The sequence below is a fragment of the Lissotriton vulgaris genome, chromosome 1_1 (assembly GCF_964263255.1).
Source record: "Lissotriton vulgaris chromosome 1_1, aLisVul1.2, whole genome shotgun sequence".
Classification (NCBI taxonomy): domain Eukaryota; kingdom Metazoa; phylum Chordata; class Amphibia; order Caudata; family Salamandridae; genus Lissotriton; species Lissotriton vulgaris.
The window spans coordinates 510,608,378-510,627,485 of NC_141685.1; the positions used below are offsets into that span (position 1 = coordinate 510,608,378).

General features: G+C 51.1%; 1 protein-coding gene across 1 annotated transcript in view; it reads left to right on the forward strand.

The window, feature by feature from the left end:
- MSH4 (mutS homolog 4) overlaps positions 1–19,108 on the forward strand; it is a 1,592,310-nt gene that overhangs the window by 732,039 nt on the left and 841,163 nt on the right. The gene's annotated exons all lie outside the window — the stretch shown is intronic.

The window sequence follows — 19,108 nt, forward strand, 5'->3', positions numbered from 1 at the left end:
ATCTGTGTATGCGTTCTAAGGGAATAATGGAAGGGTGCGTCTCTTTAGCATCACGATTTTACCAATAACTTTGGACTACCTGATTTTTCGCCACATTTATATTTTGTTTAAAAAAATAACGTGTGTCCACGAAATAGGAGTGACCACGTTGTTTATGGTGACTCAATACAGGGTCCTTACAAATAGTAGAGGTACGCCTGTGACTTATTGTAAACAAATGTAAAACAATAGGATTGGGTTACCAATTATGACCAGCAATATAAGAGATACAATGTTGGTGCACATTAATGCATGCTATAACAGAGTGCATTGAAAACGAACAGAGATGAATGAGCACATTGACCAGAACATTACTATCACTATGCCATGTATGTTTGTGTTTCTGTTTCAGGTTCTTACACAGAATGCTGTACATAGAACAACAACCGTGAGTACGCTGTATTTGCACTGTGGGGTCTGAGAAGGGTGCACCTTAGCGTGTGCAGACCTCTCGTCCCTCCCATCCTGGTCCTGAAGAAAACCTATAATTACAAGAGGTTGAAACATGTCAACCACCTTTTAAATCACTTCCAGATACTATATGGCCAATAGCACCATGAGTAGTATCTCACTAGTTTTTAATTTGGTTACACGGACTCCAGAATAAAATTTCTGGAGTATCTGATGTATACTTTTTAATCACCTCACTAATCCTTTAATTCACCCCTCACTACACACAAAATAACCAGCTCTGCTGCAATTGCAGGCGTCGTAGCACACCTAAGTGGCACTCGGCTACTTGGGTGGGCCCCGATTATGAAGCATGTCACTGACCAGGTCGGTGAGTGAGGGGTTTCATAAAAAAGAAAAAAACTTCTTTTTTCTTTGTTTCTCATTCATTTCTTCTCTGCTTTGAGACTATTAGTGTTTTATGTCTTGGTGACTATTCCTGTCATTGTTTTTGTAAAAATTAACCTAGGGGTTTCAGGAGTAGGTACCTAAAAAATACTTACTCTCTCTTTGGTACAAATATATTTAAAAATAGCCTTTGTATTATAGCAAAACACATTAGATAACACACACACTTTACAATGTGCCAACAGGCATGGGCAGAATTTACAGGGGATTATGTACAGGACAGGGCCACGTGGACCACTGTCAGGGGTAGGCACTTTTAGAATTAGCACTTGTTGTAATAATAATACTTGTAGGTATAACACTTAGCACATAAACATATAATGACTGTAGCACCAAAATAGTAAATGTAGCACACACCCAGTAAGTACTGGTAAAGGGTAAATACCTCCTACGCAAGCCTAACCACCTTAGGACAATATTACGCAAGGAACTAGGACCTTATCAGCAGGACCTATAGAAACTTAAACAATCACCTAAGCAGGTCACATTTAGCAAAGGTAATAGGACATCAACAATCCTCTAAGCAGGTCACTTTTAGCAAAGGGGAATAAACATAAACAATCACCTAAGCAGGTCACTTTTAGCAAAGGTAATGGGGCATAAAAAACCCTCTAAGCAGGTCACTTTTAGCAAAGGGGAATAAATATAAAACAATCCTCTAAGCAGGTCACTTTTAGCAAAGGGGAATAAACATAAAACAATCACCTAAGCAGGTCGCATTTAGCAAAGGTAAATAAACATGAAACATAAATTGCACAAGAATCACATTAGCCAGTAAATCATAAATTGCGCAAGGTGCACATGGCACAACACTAGAACTGTCCCCCAGGCCAACTGGCCTCGCAAGGGCTGAAATGCCCTTAGTCCCAAATGTCAGGGCAGGCTGCGCAGGCAGCAAAGAACAAACCTAAACGTGGCAACTGCCCACAAAGTGCTGGGCAGTTGTAAATACTGATGAGCCAACGTTGGAGCCTTGTGGGCTCAAGGACAATGGTGAGGGCAACACAGCGTGGGAGCCACGGGGCTCTAACCAAATGACTGTGTCTCAAGAGCCTCGCTGGGCTCTACATAAGCCAACTGGCACCTCGAGCCTCTCTGGGCTCGTAAAACAAATGTGGGCACTCAAGAGCTTCAGCGCTCTAAAAACGATATGGGCGTTGAGCCTCTCGGGCTCAAAGAACAACTGGGGCCCAAGAGCCTCTCAGGCTCAAAACACAATTGCGGGCGCGGGGAGCCTCGTGGGCTCGAAATCAGAAAGGCCCAGAGCCTCTCGGGGCTTGTCAATGGTGTGGGCGGGGCACCTCGTGGCTCTACAAAGAAATGCCCTCGAGCCTCTCAGGCCCCGTAGCAACTGGGGCGTCGTGGGAGTCCCTCACGGGGACTCGGAAACGGAAATGCCCGGAGCCTCTCGGGCTCGAAGAAATGCCTCTGAAGCCTTCGTGGCTTCACCACAACAACTGGCACGAGGTTGCGCTACTGGGGGTGGGGGGCGGACACCAACAATGTGTCCCGGCGCCCTCCTCCCCGATCCTCTACACCGGGCCCCACTCACCGGCTCTCTTGCCGGGGCCTCCGCTTGGGTTTCCTGGCTCCTGCGCTGTGCTCCGGGGCTCTCCCTTGCTCTCGGGAGCCCCCGGGGAGGGACGCCGGCTGCAGGACGGGACTTCCGGTCGGGCCGCGCTCGGATTGGCCGGCCGGCCAACCACTTCCGGGTCGTCGCGGGCAGCGAGGCGGCCCGTTTCAGGCACTCGTAGGCTGGGGCTGAATTAACCGAGGGGTGAGCTCCCTCGAGTTAAATTAAAAATGCAAAAACAGCGGCAAATCACCGGGGCAAATGCCGGGTGGGCACCGGTGGTTCCTCACTCGAAATGCGGCGTGGGCAGCCGCTAGAGACAAAATAAAGCGCTCTTAAGTGCTGGGGCCCCAAGATAAAGCGCTCCCAGGCGCTTTAAGGGAATGAAGCGCTCCCAAGCGCTAAAGACAATCCACAGCTCTCCCAGGCGCTAGAAGCACAGAAGGGCTTCAGTGAAGTCTTTTCAGGCAGGCAGGGTGCAAGGCTGGGCCCAGAGCCAGCTCACTGGGTCTCCAGGCAGGGAGACAATCCAAGTGGCGGTCCTCCTGGCCCCAGCAACAGCAGCAGCCCCCTCTGGCAGGATCCTGGCAGAGAACAGTTTGTAAGGGGACACAGCCCCATTTTTATACACAACATTCCTTTGTCTGGTCACAGGGTGAGGGGAGAAACCAGTCGTAGCTGGTTTTGGAGCACCCTTGATGTGCTCAGCCCCTCACTCTATTCACTAGCAGGGCTAGGGTCATCAGTCACACCACAGGGGGCGGAGCCAGCATTGTGTGTGGAAAGCTCAGCCCAATTCAGGAACCAGGTGCAGCCCTCCCCAGCCATCAGCATGCTAATCTCACACTCACCACCGGGCAGACCCATCCAGCCTTCCTGGAGCCAGGCTCACCAGCCAGCTCCAGCCAATCACACGCCAGGCATATTTTACACTAATATGCCAACTCCTAGAAGTGGCATTTTTACACAAGACACAATCATGCCTTATACATCATTGCAAAGCATTCAATCACACGAGTCCGCACATACCAAACTCGAGCCTGCACTCCCCACGTATCAGGATCTACCAGGGACACAGACATTCCCCATGCATTCCTATGGGAGGGCAGGCCAGCCTTACTACACGCACGCACTTTTACTTGTGGACACAGGGAAAAAAGTGCACACAGACCAAAAATCATCAACACAGATCATATATTAAAAGCTAAAAGATCAGGGGTGAACCTGCCATAAGGGCCAAGTCCAACAGCACCCCCTTCCAGCCAAAACGCAGGGCAGACCAATCACCACCGTGATGGGTTTCCCTGCTTGGAGCGATAAAACGCGGACGCGGGTCCGCAACTGCAGGGACACCCTCCTGTTCTACGCCACCGTGAACCCCTGGGGTTCTTTCTAAAACTACTGTAGGGACTAACTGGGCTACCCCACTGGTACTCTCCAGCTGCCCTCGGCCAGGACCAGGCCCTAGGCCACCCAGGTGCCACTGGTTCCTGCCTACTCACAAAATGGGGGGTAGTAACCCCTGGCACATAGTAACCACTCCCCACTCTTCCTGTCTGCAAGACAGGGCCAGACTGCCACTGGTTCTCCAGCCTAGGGTCTACAACCTTAGGCGGACCAGGAGTCTCAGGGAAGGCTCTCCTCCCCCTACCTCTTCTCCTAGGGTTCCTCCTCCTCCTGCGAGGGGTACCCTCAAAACACCGTTCTCCCAACCTAGGGTTTAACCCCTCAGGTTGCACCGGGGTCAGAGGTGGGCTCTCCCACCCTCTGCACCCCCTTCCAGAGTGCTGCTCCCTCCCAACCAGGGCGGTACCTCTAGAGGAAGAACTGGTCAGGACACTGATTACAGTAGTCCCACCCTTCAGGTCAGTCAAATCCTGAACCTGGTCTCCCAACCTCCGGTCTAAAACCTTTGGTGGAACCACTGCCTGGCACTCCAGGACTTCTGGGGACTCACATACTATTCACCAATCACTCCTTGTGCTGGACTCCTGTACCCTCCCTACTGGAGCGGTACTGCCAGACTCTAGAACCATAGAAGCTCCACTTACAGATGCTCCAGGTCCTTCACACACTAGGATATATCCCTCAAGTGAACTAACAGGTAAACTTAGGTTCCCATCCTGGTGTTCCCTAAAGAAACCATCCAGGCTCTGAGGCAGTGCTTCGGGCATCTGGGGACTCTCGGTCTCACACTCACTCCCGCTCCACTGAGACAGGCAGTAAGCTCCTACACCCTCCTCACTGTACTGGGACCTAACCCACTATTGTTGGAATCACTCACTAATGACTCCAGAGAACCTCTCACACTGTCCCAGCGCTCTGCTTCTTCTGCAAGGTCCCAAGGACAAAAGGAACCACACCTCAACAGGTGCTGGCGCAACTCTGGACAAACAACACTGAGCAACTGCTCCTTGAGAACCATATCAAGCAAATCCTTTCTTGGGTCAAGCTCTCACCAACTGTCCAGTGCTTCTTCACATTCATCCACAAACTCCTCCCAAGACTGGTGAGACAATTTCCTAAGTCTCCTGAACTTCAACCTATACTCCGCTTCTTGGAAAACAGGTACCATACTTGGGGAACTGAGAGTGGGACTTTCTACACCGAAATCTAAAAAGCTGCCACCACTGGACTCAACCCTCCCTGGGGAATCCAGAAAATTAAAATTGTGCGCAGGGGATAGTCTATCCTCCAGGGCTGCTCTCTCTCGAATGATGGCCCTTCTCTCCTCCTCTATCCTCTGCCACTCTAAGACCCTCTCGATCTCTAGCTGTTGCTTCTTAACACCCAGCTGCGCCATAGTGTAGCGATTTGACTCAGCAAACACCGGTACAGGGTAGGGCGCTGTAGGAACTGCTACTGCACTACATCTCCCAGAACGCCCTGGGTCCTAGCGATCTGGAACTTGCGAGCAGGCAAAGAGATATAAGCACCTCCCTGGATGAGCTGGGTGCTTGTCAATCCTTCCTAATTCGTTGGTAGAGCCTGTTCTTCGTCAAGACGCTGTTGCAGGGTTCCGCGGACGCTTTCTTTCCCGCTTTGGAGGACGCCGCTGCAGGGTTCCGCGGACGCTTTCCTTCCCGCTTTGGAGGACGCCGCTGCAGGGTTCCGCGGACGCTTTCTTTCCCGCTACGGCTACAGAGGTAGGATCTCAAACTATAGCACGGCCGTGCTATTTAAACTGTGTTTCAAGTGACTACGTGTTACAGCTCGTCCCACACTGAGAAACCCAGTGTTTACCTCAGTTCTCTACCGTGTGACTTACAGAACTTGCCTGTCGAGTAGTGACAGTAACTACTCCGTTATCCCCGACACCTCACGCTTCACTCGCTCACTTGTCTTCCTTTCTTTTGGTGCTGTGACTAAACAGCTAAAAAACATAAAGAAGCATTGTTACCCACAGAGACTGTTCTGGACGATTACCGAGTGGGTATCTTGTGAGTATTTTCCATATTTCTCTAATAGTGACAGTACAGGTGAGCCTACAGACCAGGATAACCAGATGTCCTTTTTGTCTTTGTAGCTACGTTGTGCCAAGAAGAATCCCATACCTTAGACCAGACCTAGATGGGAACCTTCTCAACAACTTTTTTCTTTTTTTGTCCCCTTCCCTTTTCCCCGGAGTGCGACCTGTCCTAAGTGTGTGTCTCACATTGGGAGAGTTGGCGCTTGAGGGAACTGGGAGGCCTCTCCTCGAGCTGTGGTCCCCGCTGGGTAGAAACCAAAGGTTACTGGCATGTGCGTTATTCTTCTGGGCTACTAATCATCTGCTATCCGTGACAGATTGACAAGCCCAAGTTGAACGCCTAGCCTGGACTATGGACACCGGTGCAGTATTAGCCTCATTACTTGAGAGCTTTAACGGACTACAGCATGAAGTGCATGCTTCTAGGTTAGAAAACCAAGAGCTGAAAAAAGACATGAATACCATGCACAGGGAGGTCGCAGGCATGGCGAGAAAAAGTCAGGGAGCAGGGTCGTATATTAGGGAGGCTACGCTTCCTCCCCCCGGTCATACAGCACCCCATCCCTCTTCCCCGATAGCAACAGGGGGTGGGTTCTTTACCCTTAATGCCTTACCTCCGACCTCCACTGACCATACACCAACCGTACATGTGATACAAAATATGGGTATCCCTCTAGCCCCACCAGAACGGTTCTATGGGATCCCAAGAAATTTGAAACATTTCTAAACCAGTGTAGACTTCATTTTCTTTGCAAACCCACTGTGTTCCAAGATGACGCAGCGAAAACCGCCTTCATGATGTCGTACATGGGTGGGAAGGCTGCAAGTTGGACGATACCCCTCATGGAAAAGAACTATCCTGTACTCCACCAGTTCACCAACTTCTGCTCTGCACTAAGAAAATTGTTTGACCGCAAGTCGCACATGTTGACCCTGGATAAGGAACTCCTTACTCTGCGCCAAGGGTCACAGGACTTATTGTCCTATATAACGTCCTTTAACCGACTCGTGGTTGAAACGGATTGGCCACAGGAAAAGAGAACCTCCTTGTTTTACCAAGGTCTAAGAAGCGAGCTGAAAGACGTTCTGTCTCAAGTAGTCCAGATGCCGGTGACCTGCGAAGAACTTATCGACCTCACTGTGCAATTAGACCATCGACTATTGGAAAGAAGAGTGGACCGGAACCGGGGAGAGGTGAGAGGATGGTATCCCAAACCGAAAACCCTGGCTGAAGAAGCCCCCAAAAACACAGATGGGACCGAACCAATGCAGATCGGCGGAATCAGGGGTCCCCTTACACCCGAAGAACGTGACCGAAGAAGAAAGATGAAGCTCTGTCTATATTGCGGCAAGGGAGGTCATTTCATCAGAGAGTGCAAGGCTAGGTCACAACAACCGGAGAGAAACCCGGCTCCTCGAAAACCCGCTGTCTTGGCAACAAAAGAGGCGTCGGAAAACTAAAGAGTCCGAACCAGACTGAGATCACTGGGTTGGACGAAAGACGTACATTGATCTCCTCACGCCTAGCCAATACGATGATGCCCGCAGTGGTCCATATCAATATACCAGTGTCTTTAGGGGTTTCTGCGAACAATGTCACCCAGGTGGATGCCCTGTTGGATTCAGGAGCCACGGGAAACTATATGGACATAGGGTATGCCTCCTCTTTGGGGATCGCATGGGAGATGAAAGAAGAACCCGAAAATGTGAAGGCTGTGGACGGTTCCGCTTTAACCTCGGGACCTGTAGTAAAGCATACCCTGCCTCTTCGCATGCAAAACAGAGAGGAACACTCGGAATACATCCACTTCGACCTGAAAGCAGCTCCACAATTCCGCCTGATCTTAGGAATGCCATGGCTAACCTTACATGACCCTGTGGTGAGTTGGACAGCACGCAACGTGTCCTTGAACTCTGCCTATTGCAGGGAACATTGCCGCCTTCCTCACCCCATTCTATCAGAAGCAGAAGAAGAAACCACCTATGCACACCACTTGGCTATGTCATGTACGGCGGAACGTACCTGTAGTGCTACCACACTACCCGATGATTATGAAAACTTTCGGTCTCTTTTCAACAAACAGAAAGCCACTCGCTTACCCCCTCACCGGGTCTATGATTGCTGTATAGAACTTCTTCCGGGTGCGGCCATTCCATGCAGTCGCGTCTATGCTCTCAAAGAAAAAGAAAATCTGTATTTGAAGAACTATATAGACAAGAATTTGGCCTCTGGATTCATCCGACATTCCACGTCACCTGCTTCCTCGCCCTTATTCTTTATCCCGAAGAAGGATTGAGCGGAGTTGAGAACGTGTATCGATTATAGAGCCCTAAACAACATCACGGTCAAGAATCGGTATTCCCTTCCTTTAATACCGGTCTTGATGGACCAAATAAAAGGGGCTAATTACTTTACCAAGTTGGATTTACGGGGGGCCTACCATTAGGTCAGGGTTAAACATGGAGACGAATGGAAGACGGTCTTCCGGACCAAGTTTGTCCTTTTCGAGTACAGAGTAATGCCTTTTGGGCTCTGCAACGCCCCGGCAGCCTTCCAATATTTCATGGACGAAGTGCTGAGAGGTTTGCTGGATGGTATACAACCGTTACAACGCAACTTTTACAACTACCTACCATTACAACGCAACTTTTACAATGCAAACTATTACAACGCATTGCGCTGGGGGGCGCTCTAGGATAGGGAATAGGTTAATTTACTATCCAATAACCTTCCCTACTATCCACGGGGACTGGAGTTGGAATAGTAAATTAAACTATTCACTATCCAGCGCCTAAAAGCATTATGCGTTGTAATGGTATGTGTTGTAAAAACCACGTTGTAAAGGTAGGCGTAGTAAAAGTATGCGTTGTAACGTCATACATCCTTGCTGGATACCATCTGCATGGTTTACATTGACGATATCCTCGTCTACTCTCGTACTCTTCAGGAACACGTGAAACACATCAGAGAAGTACTGGAGCGCTTGCAGCAACATGACTTATACACCAAACTAGAAAAGTGCCTTTTTCATGCTACCGAAGTGTCCTTTCTGGGATACGTGATAGATGCCAACGGTTTTCAGATGGAGAACGGCAAGGTGGAGGCTATTACGAGATGGAAGACCCCTCAGTGCGTTAAATCCGTGCAGAGTTTTCTAGGATTCGCGAACTACTACAGGCGCTTCATCAAAGATTTTTCCAGGATTATACATCCCTTGTCCTGTCTACTGCGGAAGAACGTTCCTTTCATCTGGAGTGATGAAGCCGAACAATCCTTCCAGACCCTCAAGGAAAGATTCACCCAAGCTCCAATCTTACGCCATCCAGACACTCAACTTCCCTACATATTGGAAACTGATGCATCCCAATACGCCTTGGGAGGGGTCCAATCACAACGGCATCCCACAACAGGACAGATCCACCCGGTAGCATACTACTCCAAGAAACTTAGCCCTAGCGAGATCAATTACTCCATCACCGACAAAGAGCTGCTCGCTATCAAGAGAGGATTTGAAGAATGGAGACACTACCTGTTGGGAGCCCGGCACACCATCGAAATCTACACAGATCACCGGAACATGTTGTCCCTAAAGACAGCTAAGGCCCTCACACCGCGACAAATCAGATGGACTCTTTTCTTTTCAGATTATGATTTCATCATCAAGTACCGCCCCGGTCCACAGAACGGAAAAGCCGATGCTCTCTCCCGGAATCAAGATACCCCAGAACATCAGACAGCGGATAACATCGAGCCACCTTCCATTTTGTCTGAAGGGGCTTTTCCGGAAAACACTATTGCCTTGCTCACGTCCTCGGACTTCCTTGAGGACATCAAAGTGTCATTGGCGGACGTCGACATCCAGGCCTGGCTCCAGGAAGAGCACCAGTGGCGGTCACAGAATGACGAACTCTTGTATTATCGACACGCTTTGTATGTACCTGACCCCGGTCTACAGATGCAAATTCTCAATTGGGCACATGACTCAGTGTTGGGAGGTCATTGGGGAGTGTATAAAACCATAGCCACCATCGAGCGCTCCTTTTGGTGGCCTTCCATGAGAGACGACACAAAGAAATACGTCAGGAACTGTTCAGTATGTGCCCAGAGTAAGGCGAGACACACCAGGCCAATGGGGCTACTCCGTCCCAAACCCATTCCCCCTAAGCCGTGGCACACGGTCTCTATGGACTTCATTGTGGAAATGCCATTATGTCAGGGAAAAACGGCAATCCTGGTACTCGTGGACCACTTGACGAAAATTGGTCACTTTGTGCCGGTGGAAGGCCTACCAACATCAGCTGAACTGGCACTAGTGGTACTTCAACATCTAGTTAGGGCTCACGGCATTCCAAGCGTCTTCATAACGGACAGAGGGTCGCAATTCACTTCCCGTTTCTGGAAGGCCCTGTGCAAGACCCTAGACATTGATGCCAGGCTCTCGACGAGTTACCATCCCCAAACGGACGGCAAAACGGAACGCCTTAACCAGACCGTGGATTAATATTTGCGTTGTTTTTCCTTTCAAAACTCAACGGACTGGGTCACTCTCTTATGGTTGGCTGAGTTCACGTATAATAACACCGAACATTCAACACTGGGGTGTTCGCCGTTCTTCTGCCTTCTGGGTTATCATCCACACATTCTCCCCTTTGAATGGCCTGTGACCACAAAAGTACCTAGCGTCCAGAAACATCATGCACATCTGCAGGCGGTTCGACTTGATGCTATACGTCACTTGTCGGCCGCACAAGCCTCTCAAAAAAGATCAGCTGACAAGAAACGCAGTCCTGAACGGGTCTACCAGGTGGGGGACAAGGTGTGGCTCTCCACTAAACACATACATCTCCGGGGTATTAACAAACTGAAGCCCAAATACATTGGCCCCTATAGCGTAGAAGAGGTCATCAACCCAGTAGAGATGAGATTGGCTATCCCCTGCTCCTGGCTTGTACACCCTGTTTTTCATGTGTCACTACTCCAATTTGAATTTTATTTGAATTTAAATTTGAATTTGAATTTAAAAACATGTGTATAGCGCGCTTCTACCACGCGGTTTCTTGGCGCTTTTGGATTGCGAGGAGACAACAGGAGCGGAGGGAATCTAGACATTGTAGGCTCGGGAGAAGAGCAGAGTTTTAAGACCTTTCCGGAACTCGATGTAAGAGGATGTCATGCGGAGTTCCGTCGGAAGGGAGTTCCAGAACGCAGGAGCGAGAACTGCAAATTTTGTTTCGCCCGCCTTTTTCTTTCTGAAACGGGGGGTAGTTAGCAGGGCCAGATGGGTGGATCAAAGCTCTCTACCCGGCATATAGGGCTTGATGGCGGAGCAGATGAACTCCGGGGCGGTGCCCATTTTGGCCTGAAAGGTGGTACAGCCAAGCTTGAACAAGGCTCGCTCTTTCACCGGCAGCCAGTGCAGTGCCTGCAGTAAGGGAGTAGCTCGGTGGAATTTAGGCAGGCCGTGAATCAGGCGGGCGGCCTGGTTCTGCACAAGCTGCAGACGGTGAATGGCGTAGGCTGGGGCGCCATTGTAAATGATGTTGCCATAGTCAAGGCGCGAGAGCACCATAGCCATCACTATGATCTTTAGGGCAGGTAGAGAGAAAAAACGAGAGATCTTCCTGATGGTTCTGAGGGAAAAAAAGCAGGAGGAAACAACCGAATTGACCTGTGAGTGAACGGAAAGTGAAGAGTTGAGGAAAATACCAAGGGTTTTGACCTTGGGGACACCATGTGAAGGAGGCCAGTGGGAAGGGGACCAGGGACTGCAACTTCCTCCGGTCAAGACTAACTCCGTCTTGTCCGGGTTGAGTTTGAGGTGGTTGCAGTTCATCCAATCCTGGATGAACAACATGACGGATTGGACGTTCTGGGAAGATGAGGAAGAGTGGGAAAGGTTAAAGATTAGCTGGAGGTCATCGGCGTAATTGAACACCGTGACCTCAAGCTGCTGTAACATAAAAATAAGAGGGTAGATGTATAAATTAAACAAAAGAGGGGAAAGTGAGGAACCTTGGGGGACTCCACATAAAACCTTACGAGAGGCAGCGGTGAAACCAGCTAGGTGGACCGCCTGAGCCCTATCACTCAGGAAGGACTCAAGCCAGGCGAAGGCCAGGCCCTCTATGCCCGCCGCCTTGATACGGGTGAGGAGGATGGAATGGTCCACTGTGTCAAAAGCGGCGGACAGGTCTAAGAGAATGAGGGCCTGCGGGAGGTTGGCGTCAATGCCCTCGCGTAGGCTGTCCATCACTGAGGTCACCACCTTCTCCGTAGAGTGGAGGGGGCGAAAGCCCGCCTGCCGGGGGGAGAGGCAGTGATTAGTTTCCACATAGGTGCTCAGGGTGCTGGTTACATGGGTTTCTAGAACCTTGCCCAGGTAAGGTAGAAGGGAGATGGGACGGTAATTAGAAGGGGATGAAGGGTCGGCACCGGGCTTTTTTAGGATGGGGATAACAGCCGCAAATTTGTGAGCAGTGGGGACCACTCCATTGCTGAGTGAGTCATTCAAAAGTGTGAGGGGAGGGGTAGGGCAGTTTAGGAAGATTTCTCTCAGGATGTGAGCAGGGGCAAAGTCTAGGGGGGAGCCTGACTTTACCTTTTGGAGCAGGGGGAGAAGCGTAGCCTTAGTCAGGGGGGGGATGGAGGTGAGTTTGGAAGTGACAGCGGGTGGGGAGGGGTTGGTGAATGTGGGGGAAGGGGGGGATGTTGGCCTTGATCTTTGGGACCTTATCAACGAAGAAATCTTGAGTGAGTCGCAGAGCGGTTGGGAGGGGGGGATCGAGGCTGTGGCTCTATTAGATGAGGCAAGCTCATGTACTAAAGCAAAGATTTCCTTGGTTTGGGATTCTGCTGCCAGTATCCTGTTAGAGTAGAACAAGGTCTTGGCATCAAGGATGCCTTGCTTGTATGCCTTGAGCACGGAGAGGTAAGTGTTTTTTTTGGCGGGGCAGTATTCTCTTCTCCATGCGCGCTCTGCTCTGCGTGCGGCCAGTTTCTTCTCCTTGAGGTCAGGGGTGAACCAGCGGTTAGCAGCGTGGGCTCGCTTGACCGCGATCCGCCTCAAGGGGGCAACGTCGTCGCCTGCCTGGGTCAGCCAGCCATCAATAGTGGCCAGTTGGGCCGGGGCGGCGAGGCCGGAAAGGTCGGGACAGGAATTGGCTAGGGGTGAGCAGAAGGATGGCATGTCTGCCTTACCCCATTTTCTAACCCAGGTGTTCTTGGGAAGGGGAGGTTTGGCCGCTGGGGCTAAGGCAAGGGAGAAGGAGATTAAAAAATGGTCCGACCAGGAGCAGGGGGAGATGGTAGGGGGAGTAGGGGAAATATTCAAGGTCCAAACCTGGTCGAGCGAGTGGCCATGCACGTGGGTAGGGCTGTGAACATGGGGGGTGAAATTGAGACTGGTCATAAGGTCGGTGAATTCTTTGGATAGGGGGCTTTCGGCAGGATCGTTGGGCCAAAAATTGAGGTCGCCCAGGACCAACACTGACGAGTTGTTGACGACCAGTGTTGCGAGAATGTCCTGGAGGCTGGAAACAAAAGTGGGAGTGGGGTGGGGGGGCGATAGATGAGAACAGCCCAACCCTGTCCTTTGGACACTAGATTGCCCGTTCATCCCCCCCAGTGCTAGTGGAGGGTTTGGATGAGTATGAAGTGCAGGAGCTGTTGGATTCAAGGTTGCACAGAGGCAGGGTCTAGTACCTGGTGAGTTGGAAAGGGTTTGGAGTCGAGGACAGAACCTGGGAACCTGAACAGAATCTCCATTGTCCTGACCTATTAGCGCAGTTCCATCAGACCCATCCGGGGAAACCTGGTCGACCGCCGAGTCGGCAGTCCTTGAGAGGGGGCTCTGTAGCGATTTCACTCAGCAAACACCGGTACAGGGTAGGGCGCTGTAGGAACTGCTACTGCACTACATCTCCCAGAACGCCCTGGGTCCTAGCGATCTTGAACTTGCGAGCAGGAAAGAGATATAAGCACCTCCCTGGATGAGCTGGGTGCTTGTCAATCCTTCCTAATTCGTTGGTAGAGCCTGTTCTTCGTGAGGACGCCGTTGCAGGGTTCCGCGGATGCTTTCTTTCCTGCTTTGGAGGACGCCGCTGCAGGGTTCCGCGGACGCTTTCCTTCCCGCTTTGGAGGACGCCGCTGCAGGGTTCCGCAGACGCTTTCTTTCCCGCTTTGGAGGACGCCGCTGCAGGGTTCCGCAGACGCTTTCTTTCCCGCTACGGCTACGGAGGTAGGATCTCAAACTATAGCACGGCCGTGCTATTTAAACTGTGTTTCAAGTGACTACGTGGTACAGCTCGTCCCACACTGAGAAACCCAGTGTTTACCTCAGTTCTCTACCGTGTGACTTACAGAACTTGCCTGTCGAGTATTGACAGTAACTACTCCGTTATCCCCGAAACCTCACGCTTCACTCTCTCACTTGTCTTCCGTTCTTTTGGTGCTGTGACTAAACAGCTAAAAAACATAAAGAAGCATTGTTACCCACAGAGACTGTTCTGGACGATTACCGAGTAGGTATCTTGTGAGTATTACCCATATTTATCTAATAGTGACAGTACAGGTGAGCCTACAGACCAGGATAACCAGATGTCCTTTTTGTCTTTGTAGCTACGTTGTGCCAAGAAGAATCCCATACCTTAGACCAGACCTAGACAGGAACCTTCTCAACAACTTATTTCTTATTTTGTCCCCTTCCCTTTTCCCCAGAGTGCGACCTGTCCTAAGTGTGTGTCTCACATTGGGAGAGTTGGCGCTTTAGGGAACTGGGAGGCCTCTCCGCGAGCTGTGCTCCCCGCTGGGTAGAAACCAAAGGTTAGTGGTGTGTGCGTTATTCTTCTGGGCTACTAATCATCTGCTATCCGTGACACATAGACTGGGCATGCTCTAACTTGAGCTGTTCCATCACTAGCTGATACTCCCTTTCTTTCTCCCTATCTTCCCACTCCTCTGTGAACAGGACTGGCACGAGGTCGCACTATTGGGGGGGGGTGGACACCGACAATGTGTCCCGGCGCCCTCCTCCCCGATCCTCTACACCGGGCCCCACTCACCGGCTCTCTTGCTGGGTTTCCCAGCTCCTGCGCTGTGCTCCGGGGCTCTCCCTCGCTCTCGGGAGCCCCGGGGGAGGGACGCCGGCTGCAGGGTGGGACTTCCGGTCGGGCCGCGCTCGGATTGGCCATCCGGCCAACCACTTCCGGGTCGCCGCAGGCAGCGCGGTGGCCCGTTTCAGGCACTCGTAGGCTGGGGCTGAATTAACCGAGGGGTGGGCTCCCTCGAGTTAAATCAAAAATACAAAAACAGCGGCAAATCACCGGGGCAAATGCCGGGTGGGCACCGGCGGTTCCTCACTCCAAATGCGGCGTGGGCAGCCGCTAGAGACAAAATAAAGCGCTCTTAAGCACTGGGGCCCCAAGATAAAGCGCTCCCAGGCACTTTAGGGGAACAAACCTAAACGTGGCAACTGCCCACAAAGTGCTGGGCAGTTGTAAATACTGATGAGCCAACGTTGGAGCCTTGTGGGCTCAAGGACAATGATGAGGGCAACACAGCGTGGGAGCCACGGGGCTCTAATCACCTGACTGTGTCTCAAGAGCCTTGCTGGGCTCTACATAAGCCAACTGGCAACCCGAGCCTCTCTGGGCTCGTAAAACAAATGTGGGCACTCAAGAGCTTCAGCGCTCTAAAAACGATATGGGCGGTGAGCCTCTCGGGCTCACAGAACAACTGGGGCCCAAGAGCCTCTCAGGCTCAAAACACAATTGTGTGCATGGGGAGCCTCGTGGGATCGAAAGAAGAAAGGCCCGGAGCCTCTCGGGGCTCCTCACTGGTGGTGGCGGGGCGCCTCGTGGCTCTACAAAGAAATGCCCTAGAGCCTCTCGGGCCCCGTAGCAATTGGGGCGTCGTGGGAGTCCCTCACGGGGACTCGGAAACAGAAATGCCCGGAGCCTCTCGGGTTCGAATAAATGCCCCTGAAGCCCTCGTGGCTTCACCACAACAACTGGCACGGGGTCGCGCTACTGGGGGGGGGGGGGGTGAAAGGGGCGGACACCGACAATGTGTCCCGGCGCCCTCCTCCCCGATCCTCTACACCGGGCCCCACTCACCGGCTTTCTTGCTGGGGCCTCCGCTTGGGTTTCCCGGCTCCTGCGCTGTGCTCCGGGACTCTCCCTCGCTCTCTGGAGCCCCCGGGGAGGGACGCCGGCTGCAGGGTGGGGCTTCCGGTCGGGCCGCGCTCGGATTGGCTGGCCGGCCAACCACTTCTGGGTCATCGCGGGCAGCGCGGTGGCCCGTTTCAGGCACTTGTAGGCTGGGGTTGAATTAACCGAGGGGTGGGCTCCCTCGAGTTAAATTAAAAATACAAAAACAGCGGCAAATCACCGGGGCAAATGTCGGGTGGGCACCGGCCGTTCCTCACTCGAAATGCGGCTTGGGCAGCCGCTAGACACAAAATAAAGCGCTCTTAAGCGCTGGGGCCCAAAGATAAAGCGCTCCCAGGCGCTTTAGGGGAATGAAGCGCTCCCAAGCGCTAAAGGCAATCCACAGCGCTCCCAGGCGCTAGAAGCACAGAAGGGCTTCAGTGAAGTCTTTTCAGGCAGGCAGGGTGCAAGGCTAGGCCCAGAGCCAGCTCACTGGGTCTCCATGCAGGGAGGCCATCCAAGTGGCGGTCCTCCTGGCCCCAGCAACAGCAGCAGCCTCCTCTGGCAGGATCCTGGCAGAGAACAGTTTGTAAGGGTACACAGCCCCATTTTTAAACACAACATTCCTTTGTCTGGTCACAGGGTTAGGGGAGAAACCAGTCGCAGCTGGTTTTGGAGCACCCTTGATGTGCTCAGCCCCTCACTCTATTCACTAGCAGGGCTAGGGTCATCAGTCGCACCACAGGGGGCGGAGCCAGCATTGTGTGGGGAAAGCCCAGCCCCTTTCAGGAACCAGGTGCAGCCCTCCCCAGCCATCAGCATGCTAATCTCACACTCACCACCGGGCAGACCCATCCAGCCTTCCTGGAGCCAGGCTCACCAGCCAGCTCCAGCCAATCACACGCCAGGCATATTTTACACTAATATGCCAACTCCTAGAAGTGGCATTTTTACACAAGACACAATCATGCCACATACATCATTGCGAAGCATTCAATCATCACACGAGTCCCACATACCAAACTCGAGCCTGCACTCCCCACGCATCAGGATCTACCTGGGACACAGACATTCCCCATGCATTCTTATGGGAGGGCAGGCCAGCCTTACTACACGCACGCACTTTTACTCTGGGACACAGGGAAAAAAGTGCGCAGAGACCAAAAATCATCAACACAGATCATATATTAAAAGCAAAAAGATTAGGGGTGAACCTGTCATAAGGGCCAAATCCAACATCCGCCCATTCACTAGCACATTATCCAAGCACATTATCCACCCTTTCACTCATCCATCCATCCTTTAGCTCATTATCCATCCATTCACCCTTTCATTCATCCATTCACCCTTTCACTAATCCATCCAGCAATCCACCCATCCCTTCACTCACTCACTCGCCCACCTTTTCATATTAATTATGAGCTGAGTCTTTACCTGCAGAGTTGCATACAGAAGAGGCCCATCAAGAATTTCTCCCTTGTTGTAGTTCCTAAGGCAAGTTTTAGGATAGGCCATGGGACGGACATACCCCTCATCCTCAATCTAAAATGGCGAGCTTCTTCTCCGGATATCGATGAACGCAGAAATTGAGCAGGCAGTTGGAGTTCAGTAACTTGCAGGGATAAACACGACCCCTTAATCGGTCACAATGGACTGAGGGACCCCTAAAGTTGCAACCAGGCACAGGCTGCTGGTCGCCTTCAGTATACACTGAGGTCCGCCTCAGACGCTTACCTCGTTCTTGACTGGTGAAAGTCGATATGGAGAGCCATAAGGAGTCCTGAGGCAAATGTATGGGTGCCAGTTGCACAGCAGACTTCTCTATGTATGCGGTGGGATAGTAGCAACGCACCGCCATAGTAGTGCTTCCGAACCTAAAGCAGGGAAATATACTAAAAAGTGATCCCAAGCCCTGGAGCCTAAGCGCGGCTCGACCTTCTGTTGGCCATTCGTTGTACTGTTTATATACATGACTAGCTATATAAGCTATACATTAAATACATGTGATAGAGGGGCTAAGGAGAGATGAGGGGCACCATGGTGGGTGGTAGTCAGGGAATACATAAAGATAATCATCGAAGGGGCACCAACAAAGATTGTCCCCCTGGGCGCCACTAATGCACATAGTTTAGAGTTTGACAGTTATGCCAGAGCATTTGCAGCAACCACCTATAACGTTTTTGTCCTGTTTTTGTGGTACACTGTTACGCGAAAGCTATGCCTCATTGTTTAAAATAAGTTTGCCATTTGCAAAAAAATACAGAGCAGACCCGTTTTAAGGCAATGGCAAAGTGTGCAACTTCCAAGGACCCTAAGCTATAAAGCCCCCTCCCTCCCCTTGGAAGATGATCTATTTCTATGTTATTTATGTCTATTTATCTCAACGTACTCCCATCTCCTGTGTAGTTTTAAGGCTTGTTGGGCCCCAAGGGGAAACATGTCAGCTTTTTCTGCATGATTCAGTTTCTAAATCTTTAATATATTTTAATATTTTTGTGCATGATGTAAGCTTTAGTTTTGAGAATATGGTTAATAAAATTCACAAATGTTCCGAACAGAGGGCCCATAAACATGTCATGCACAGGGCCCGAAACTCATTAAGATGAAAATGATACAAGGCAGTAGCTATTAATAGTGACAAAGGAGCATCTTTACCGGGTCCATTGCACACCAATTACTGTTGCGATTTACTGTGCAAACAGACAGCAGGGTGACATTATCATTGCTTGCACAGGGGCCCAGTGCTCTTGTGTTACACCACCGCACGGAGACCATATTTTATCTTTCATTTAATATGTTTGATGCGTTGTGCGATGAGGATCGCCTGAAGAATAGCCAGAACTGCAGGAAACCTCCAAAAATGCATTAGCTCGGATTCTGACATTAACAGTTCCCCAGCCTCCAATCCAGCCAATGGCGCCTTGAGGCCTGGTCCCTTTAGAACACGTTTTACTCAGTCTACAGGTCAGGGGTCAAGTAAGGGTCCCGAAAAATGTTATAAAAAGGGAAAGGCTCAAAACGTT